The 8,614-nt window shown below is 37.5% G+C and overlaps 1 long non-coding RNA gene across 1 annotated transcript; it reads right to left on the minus strand.

Moving 5' to 3' along the window:
* Positions 1-728: 728 nt before the first annotated feature.
* Positions 729-8,297, minus strand: LOC113943441. The gene is made up of 3 exons (XR_003526325.1): positions 8,287-8,297; positions 3,642-3,648; positions 729-833 (listed from the first exon to the last, which is right to left on the minus strand). It is a non-coding gene; the product is annotated as an uncharacterized LOC113943441 (long non-coding RNA).
* Between the last annotated feature and the right edge of the window lie 317 nt (positions 8,298-8,614).

Raw genomic sequence — 8,614 nt, forward strand, 5'->3', positions numbered from 1 at the left:
GGGGCAGAGCACCATTTCCCCTTGTAAGAACCCAATCTGCCCCCTCCCACACACACAGAGCTGTTTCAACTCTGTAATAACCATTTTTTAATCTCTCACACTTGCACATGCATGATTTTATATGTACTTATGTGCTGGTTTAAAGGTAAACCAGCAGGGGAAATGAACTCAAGTCAAAAGAGAGATTATAAGTCAGAATAACAATTTAATAAAATAATACAATAAGTACGATTATACAGACAAACAATTGGTTTTAACCCACAAACCCCAAATATATAACCCAGCACCCTGGGGCATGAACAGGGTGGGCCCCCTGAGTCCAAAGGAAAAGGAGAGGGGAAAACCTGTTGGTGAGAGTCCTGTTGCAGTCTGGTCAAGAGTGGTGATTGCAGTCCGGTCGAGAGTGATGGTTGCAGTCTGGTTGAAAAGTGGTGGTTACAGTTCAGTCGAGAGCGGTGATCTGCAGTCTGGTTGAGAGCAGTGATCTGCAGTCTGGTTGAAAGCGGTGGTCTGCAGTCTTCCTCTGGATCCCACAAGTGGTTAAAAAGGTCCCAAGACTCCAAGATTATATATCCTCCAGTTCAGGCAGGAATGCTCAGTACCTCCCTCAGGGCGGGGGGTTCCTTAATGGGTGTGAGGACAAGAGCAACTTGTATCTCGCAGGCCTCTTAGCACCCAGTTTATAGCCTGAAGAGTCAGGCTCCATGTGCAGATAGTGTAAATGGTTCATTGATAACAGTTTCTGTGAAATGTCATGGAAGGCTATAGAATACACAGTTTTGGGTTACACCCATCCAGTGATGAACTGGTTTCAGTTGTCCTAACTAGGACAACTGACAATTACTATACATTATATACAGACTGTAATTCAATAATGTATGCATATGTTTTCAGTTCTATTTATTAGTTATGCACATACTAGCAAATAGTTGGGGAAAAAAAACAAACCAACCAACCAACCAAACAAGAAAATTCAAATTGATCAGTTGATCTCCCTGTCAAAGAACTACAACAAATAAAATGAAATAAAGTTGTATATTAATCAAAAAGGAAGAAATAAAAACTTAATAAATGTAAAGCTCAAACCTTTAAAACCCCTCCCCATTCAGTCTATACTAGACCATTTCTCAAAGTTTCATTGAACTATTTCTTTAGGGAAAACCACTTACCTGTGTGTTGCAGTTAATCATTTAAGTTCTATGAAGAGCAAATGATCTAAGTTACAGCAATAGTGACAGTTCCATATCTCCTGTTTTTAAAGTTTATCAAATGTTTTAAAGATGAAAATTTTTTTGCTACAAGTCCTCCAGTTAGTTCCAATATGTAATTACAAAGCATCTTGCAGAAGATGCTCTTCATCTGTGCAAAACATATTCTGTAGCATGCTAACAACTGTTGGGTAAGATTTATGTCAACCACAAAATTTCATCAAGCAGTGCTGCAGGTAAGGAAATTTCTGCTGACAAAAAAACCCACAAAATTTTTTTGTGATGTGACTCAAGGAAATATGTTTTCAAACTTCTTTTGAGTTAAAATGCAAATTTTATTTAGAAATAAAATCACACACACACAGAGATTAATTTCAAGTGTATACATGCACCTATGCACGCGTGTGTGTCTGTATGTACTTTACCACGTAAGTCTGTGAACAAAAGCTTTAAGTCTATATTGATGCTAAAATGACTGACTTGCAGTTTGCTTTTAGATAAGCTACAGTATCTAGATTGTGCAGACTTCATATACCTCAGATCCCTCGCGTAGAAATCTTACCTTCCTTACGTAGTGTTGTGAAGTTGATTAAGCACTTGTGACCTTCTGATAAGTGTAAGAATTTTTAAAAGATAAATATTTGTCACTGTGAGGCACATAGTTTTTCTCTAGCTAATAAAATAATACCAGAATTATGTTAATAATGTAACAGTAATAACGAGTTTATTAGAATTCTGTTCAGGTAGATTTAAGGTGAAGGAATTTTTCTACAAGTGGAGGTGAAGTATATTTCAAGGCAGTTACTAACAGTGAATTACATAAAATGGACTACATATTCTAAGACTTGAAAAAGAAATAGCATTTTCAACAAGCATTCTCTGAGGCGAAGACCTCTTTTTAGTGAATGTGAGTGGGAAAGATACTCTGTAGATTGTTCTTTTTTTCTTTATTTTTCAGCTTCTGTATTACACTACATGATTCATTTGTAACCAGTCAGAACTGCTGTTTGAGACAAAAATAGGCCAGGTATGCTGCTGGTCTGTTCTAATGTAGCAAACTCTATGTTCCTATTAAATTAAGGAAGTGAAGAAAAACTTCAAGATACTTGAAACGTAACTTACAGCGATGCAAGTGGAGCTATCAAGATCATAAACTATGCTTAAGGTGAACAAAACAGAGTGAAACTATTTACAAATGGCCACTGATCTGACTTTGAAACACAGAACTGGATATACCAACAATGATAGCCATATTTTCCTTAACATCGCTGGCAGTAATACAATATCTGTTAAACTGCATGTGGCCAAATGTCCAAACCAAGTGGCACAACCACACGGAGATTAACGAAGCAAGCAGAATACTCTCCCTTGTTCTTTGGCTACCATAATTTCATTTTCTTCCTGAAGGACATTGTGATTTTACAGGATTTTGATTGCTAAAACTTTTTTTTTCTCCCAACTTCTACTCAAAGTGTTAAGACCAACACGTTTTTTAAGGCACGTGGTTTAACGAAAATTAAGTGTTAAGTTTCTTAGGAAATTCTAATCTAAGTTTTCAGATTTTATTTTTTTTCACTGCTTACAACTAAATTGCTTTTTAAAGTACCTTTTCTAAAAATTAACTAGAAAAGATTCCCCAAATTAGCCTATTTATCCTACCTCTCATGGATGGCATGGCCACAGTGATAATACATCAAAGGTCTGCATTCTGAAACTATTTAGTCACATCTGATTTGTCAAATCAGATGACAGTTGTGAAGTTTAGGTGAAAGAGAGATCATTCCATCATGTCAGAGAGACAAAAAAGTAGAAAAAGTATTAACCAAGTAAACTACTTCTGTCTTCAGAACAGTTAGAATCTGTAGGTTTACAAAAGTTGCAGAATATAATGCTGCCATTGTTGGGTCTGACTGTTCTCAGATTCTAAAGATTATTTTGAGCTGATCCAGTGAGCACTATGTGGGAAAAGACCAAAGGGTCAGTCTTATCTAAACGGCATAGATCAGACTTTACTTTTTAACACAGTTCAAAGCAGGAAAAACTCTTGTCTTGAAAATAATTTCTGTAACAGTTGTTCTTGAGCTATGGTCTACAAAGGAGTCTGCATTTTGTTTACTCATAAATGTGTTTAGCAAGTCTTTAAACAAGAGGTACCCCACTGGCTTTTTTACAAGCTCTGTAAAAATCTACTGACCTTACTGTCTTTTTCCACTTATGAAAGAAGGCATTTTTCCTGATTTTTCTTAGATAATAAGACCTTTTGACCTCTCCAAAGACTCTGATCAATTCCTTACATCCATCTCTTTAGCCTTATTCCACTATTTTTAGCCCTATGTCACTCTCCTTCCCTGATTTTCTCCTAGAACTCAGTCAATAAAAATCTTAAGAAATGAAAGCCTGTCTTTTTCAGAAGATGGCCTTTCTACCACTGACTGTGAGACTGCTACATAATTCCACCTCATTCTTTTTAGGAGAGTGTACTGCTCTCAATTTCTCCTCTGAAAGAAAGCTGTTCCTCTCTGTGCAAATCATATACTCTTATTGAGATCAGAAGAAAGAAAAATCATGAAAAAATATCAATCAGCCAAAGTAGTTATATTGAAAAATTGGAATGCAGACTGCCTGAATCATTCACGCTGTTCTAGATGAAAATCCTGTTCATGGAGACCACTCCTCTCACATTTTTCTAAACAACACTCCTTATCATTGTAAAAGGATAAGGAGTAAAATTAATTACAGCAATTCTCAGTATAATGAATGTTGTCTGTGAAGTTACATATTTTAAGAGCCACACTGTCTGTTTGATCTCCATAAATTTCTTTCCAGATACTTTGTAATTATCTACGAATTTTGTATGACTAACCTGATCTCCTTCTATGACCTGGATTGGAACTAGGTGATGTTTAGGTTCCTTCCAGTCCAAACTATTCTATGATTCTGTGATGATTCTATGACTGACTAACCTGATATTCTTCTCTGACTTCTATTCCACTTAGTAGATGGATACTGTCTACATGAAAATTGGTAAAACCTTTTGCAGCATTTTCGTCAACATTTTCCACATTCTCCTGGAGAAACTGGTTGATCATAGCTTGGACAGGTGCACCGAGTAAAAAACTGGCTGGATGGCTGGGCCCAGAGAGCAGTGGTGAATGGAGTTACATGCTATTGGAGGTCAGACACAAGTGGTGTTCCTCGCAGCTCTGTACTCAGGCCCGTCCTGTTTAATATCTTTATCAACAACCTGGAAAAGGGAGTTCAGGACACCCTCAGTCAGATGACTCACTGATGACACAAACTGGGATGAGAATATTGATCTTCTGGAGGGTTGGAACACTCTGCAGTGGGATCTGTTCAGACTGAATTGATGGGCTAAGGCTAAAGGTATGAGGTTAAATAAGCTTGATTAGATGAAGTGCTGGATCCTGTCCTTGGGTTACAACAACCCGATGCAGCACTACAGGCTTGGGGAAGAGTGGCTGGAATGCAGCCTGTTGGAAAACGAACTGCGGGTGCTGGTCAACAGCTGGCTGAACATGAGCAGCAGTGTTCCCAGGTGCCCAAGAATGCCAACAGCACCCTGGTCTGTAGCAGCAATAGTGCAGTCAGCAAGACTAGGGCAGTGATCATTCCACTGTCCTTGGCACTGGTGAGGTTGCGCCTTGAATCCTGTGTTCAGTTTTGCACCCTTCTCTAAAGGAAAGACATTGAGGTTCTGGAGTGTGTCCAGACAAGGGCAGTGAAGCTGGCAAAGGGTTTAGAGAGTAACTCCTGTGAGGACTGGCAGAGGGAGATGCATTTCTTTAGCCTGGTGAAAAAGAGGCTCAGGGCAGCCTTTCTCTATCTCGGAAACTACCTGAAGGGAGGTTGTAGCCAAGTAAGAGCCAGTCCCTTCTCCCAGGTAACAAGCAACAGGACAAGAGGAAGTGCTTCAAGTTATACCAGTGGAGGTTTAGATTGGATATTAGAAAAAATTTCTTCACTGAAAGGATTATCAAGCACTGGAACAGACTGCCAAGGGAAGTGCTTGAGTTGCTGTCCCTTAAGGTATTTAAAAGATGTGTAGATATGGCACTTAGGGACATGGTTCAGTGGTGGTTTTTACAGTGTTAGGTTTACAGTTGGACTGAGTGTCCAACTGTAAAGACCTCTTTAGAGGTCTTTTCTAATCTAGGATTCGATGATTCTAATTATTTCTCAGTTTATGCTAATTCTGTGTTACTATTTCACATTAATACTGCAGCATCTGTGCTCCACAAACAACTCAATATCAGTTTATTTATAGATTTTACAGTCATTTGTATCTAGCTTTAGAACGCTGGAATATTTAGAGTTATTTAAGGCATGGATATTTCATATTCCCTTCTGTCAAAAAAAAGATTGAGGCTGAAAACACAAGGTTGCCAAGCTTCTGTTACAACTTTTGAGGGTACCACATTTGGAATAATTTGCTACCAGTTTTCTTGTGCATCAGCTAAACTGCATTGCAAAATGCTCAGCAACTTCTATTGAAATCATGTAACTTGTATTGAAATTATGCTTCCAGAATAAGCAACTTCGTAGAGACTGGGAAGTAGACTTTAGACGAGAACTGTCTTATTTTACACTGGTGTGTGTATTTTCTAAATGTTTTCCAAACTACAATGAATATACTCTTTCTTTCTTCTGAGTTATTGAAAAAATCCTTGTATGTCAAATTCTGTCTCTTTTTTTTTTTACAAATTTAATAAGATAGAAGAGGAAAGTGAATGTCCATCTCTAAAACACCTTGAAAACCATAGATTGGAAAATGTGTTTTATTTTGGTTTGTTTTAAGGTATACATTTATTTGTATGTATTTTGTTGAAAAATTCTAAGTGAAGTTGGAGATCAAATAGGTATATTTTTTTAAAGATAATGATTTTATAGTTTGCCTATAAAAGATAGAAATATATAGCCAAGAAACCTGTGGTGCCATGGTGGATGTTAGATTAGTGGTAGGATTAGAGTGTACCCTTCCTGCCTAATACTCATAACAGACATGACAAAGTAAAATATCGCAGTGGTCTTCTGAAAAGCTAAGCAAACAGAGATCTGCATGGCTTGTGATCATTAAAAAACCACTGGCATTCCTCACAAGATTAAGCAAGGTTAGCTTTGGAAAAAATCCAATTTATGTAGTTGCAATATGTGCACATAAATTACTTCTGCACTTTCATGGTTTGTATTTTTTGTTGTTGTTATTTTGTGGGTTGATTTTTTTTTAAATACTTTTTTTTTACCGTCAGATATGTTTAAATAGTCACTATTCCATTCTCTATATGGAGTACCTCATGGATAAATATTTTTTGGAAAGATTTCCAATTAAACATACTGTAGGAACGTAATAAATTTGTCTTTGTGTGGAAAATTAATGACATATAATATCAGTCAATCAGAAGGCAAGACAATGAGTGAGGTCATTCAATTAAGCCATAATTTTATTAACTTCTCTGGGAATTTCACATCAATAAATCATACAACCCAGCTAGTTATTTCTCTGTCAATAATTTCACTTGTTGAGAGCTGCTATCAGCCCTTGTCAACACCGCACTGCCATCCTACTCTTAGAAAGGTGTCATGGTCTTACTTGTTCTAAAAAAACAAATGGGAATTTTCTTTCCCCTGGCTCAGTGTGGGGGAGGGATTTTGAATGGGGGAGGGTAGTTTTTTTGCCTTGGGTGTTTGACCTACACAAAGGAGCTGGCTGGTAGAACTGCATTCCAGGCTGACAGCCCTCTCTGGGGAAGGGTCCCTCTTGAAGGGACCTCCAGTTCATATTTACAGTAAGTGGTCCAAATGAAGTCGCATCACCACTGAGTGCTGCTGTGCTGGATATGCTGGAACTTCAGTACAAACTGGAGTACAAGACAGCAAAGTGGTGCCATCTCCAACATTGCTGATGTCCATTCCTTTAGCAGAGTGCAGCCACAGTTTGCTTTCACTTGGAGGGGCATCCAGTACACCTGGAACCAACTGTTCCACGGGTGGAAACACAGCCTCAGTGTTTGCCATGGTCTGATCCAGACTGCACTGGAAAAGAGTGACTCCAGAACACTTGTAATACATTGATGAGAAGAACAAGTTTGCATATTACTGGACTCTGTGTGGTGAACAATCATGTGTGAATCTTTTCCCTCTTTCTTGTTCAGTTTGTTATTAGTATGGTTACTGTTACTGTTTGTTTTCTTATTTAATTGCTGTTTCTAGTAAATTGTTCTTGTCCCATCATCTTTACTTTTTGTGTCTCCTGTTCTCCTCTCCAGCCCGCCACAGGGGGAGGTGTAGAGGGAGAGAGGAGTGAGTGAGGGGCATATGGTTTGGAGTGTTTCAGCGGGAACACTAAATTGGAGAATACCATTCCTAAACCACAACAAGGATCCACAAAACAACTCACAACAGTTGCTCATGAGACAATTTAATAGAAAATAATAATAAAATTTGATTTTGACCCTCCCATGACTAATTTTATTTTTTTTAATAATAATTACTCCCTTGTATGTTCCTAATCTCTACTTTTTAGACCTAATTTTGTAAGAGTTTTCTATCAGGTATAAACAATGTGTATTTGTGTTTCTGAAGCAAGTCTGTAGTTTCTAAGTAAGTACTAACACTATAGCTTGTTGTTTATATTAAAATAGAGATATCTTAACAAGATCTCTTTCTGACTATTGTACATGTATGATTATCTAAGTAACTCCATACTGGTCACTTAGTTATTTTTTTTCCAAAATAAGTGACCTTATGTTGTGCATTTTTGTAGGACTCCCAAATGTTTTAGCAAAGATAGTACTGGGTGCCTGCTGTATCAGAAAGAGCATGATAAATACTAACTCTTGATATTTTCATGCTTTAACTTTTCTTAGAAAGGACGGATCCATCCATTAATGATGACCTAAATCTTAGTCATATTAACAAACACTACTCTTGTTATAGGGAGCTGAATATCACCAAGATACAAGGAGAACAGAACAGGAATCCTCAGAGCCTAATTAACCAAAGCCAGGGAAAACCAAAGATCACTTATGACAGTCACTTTGTGCCTGGACCCTGCTTGTACATTAGCATTGTATGAAAAAGTCAGTTATGGAAGTATTCATGTTACTTGCAATTATTCATATTCAAAGAAATCAGGACCATAATAATTGTACGAGACTTTTCCCTGCCAAATTAATGGTATTAAATATATTAATTTTTATAAAATATTTTTACAGTTAGCCTCTGATTTAGCCTCCATGACATTCTGTAAGAGATTTTAAAAGAATACCTTGGAAAAAGCCCAGTGTCCTTGCTTTCCTCCAAAACAAGTGGGTACTAGATGACAGCAGATTTACAAGAGAACTTAACGAACTAGGAGCCTACTTTCTCTCTTTTAGAACATTTCTGGA

Source organism: Corapipo altera, unplaced genomic scaffold, assembly GCF_003945725.1.
Source record: "Corapipo altera isolate COAL_440 unplaced genomic scaffold, ASM394572v1 61411, whole genome shotgun sequence".
Taxonomy (NCBI): Eukaryota; Metazoa; Chordata; class Aves; order Passeriformes; family Pipridae; genus Corapipo; species Corapipo altera.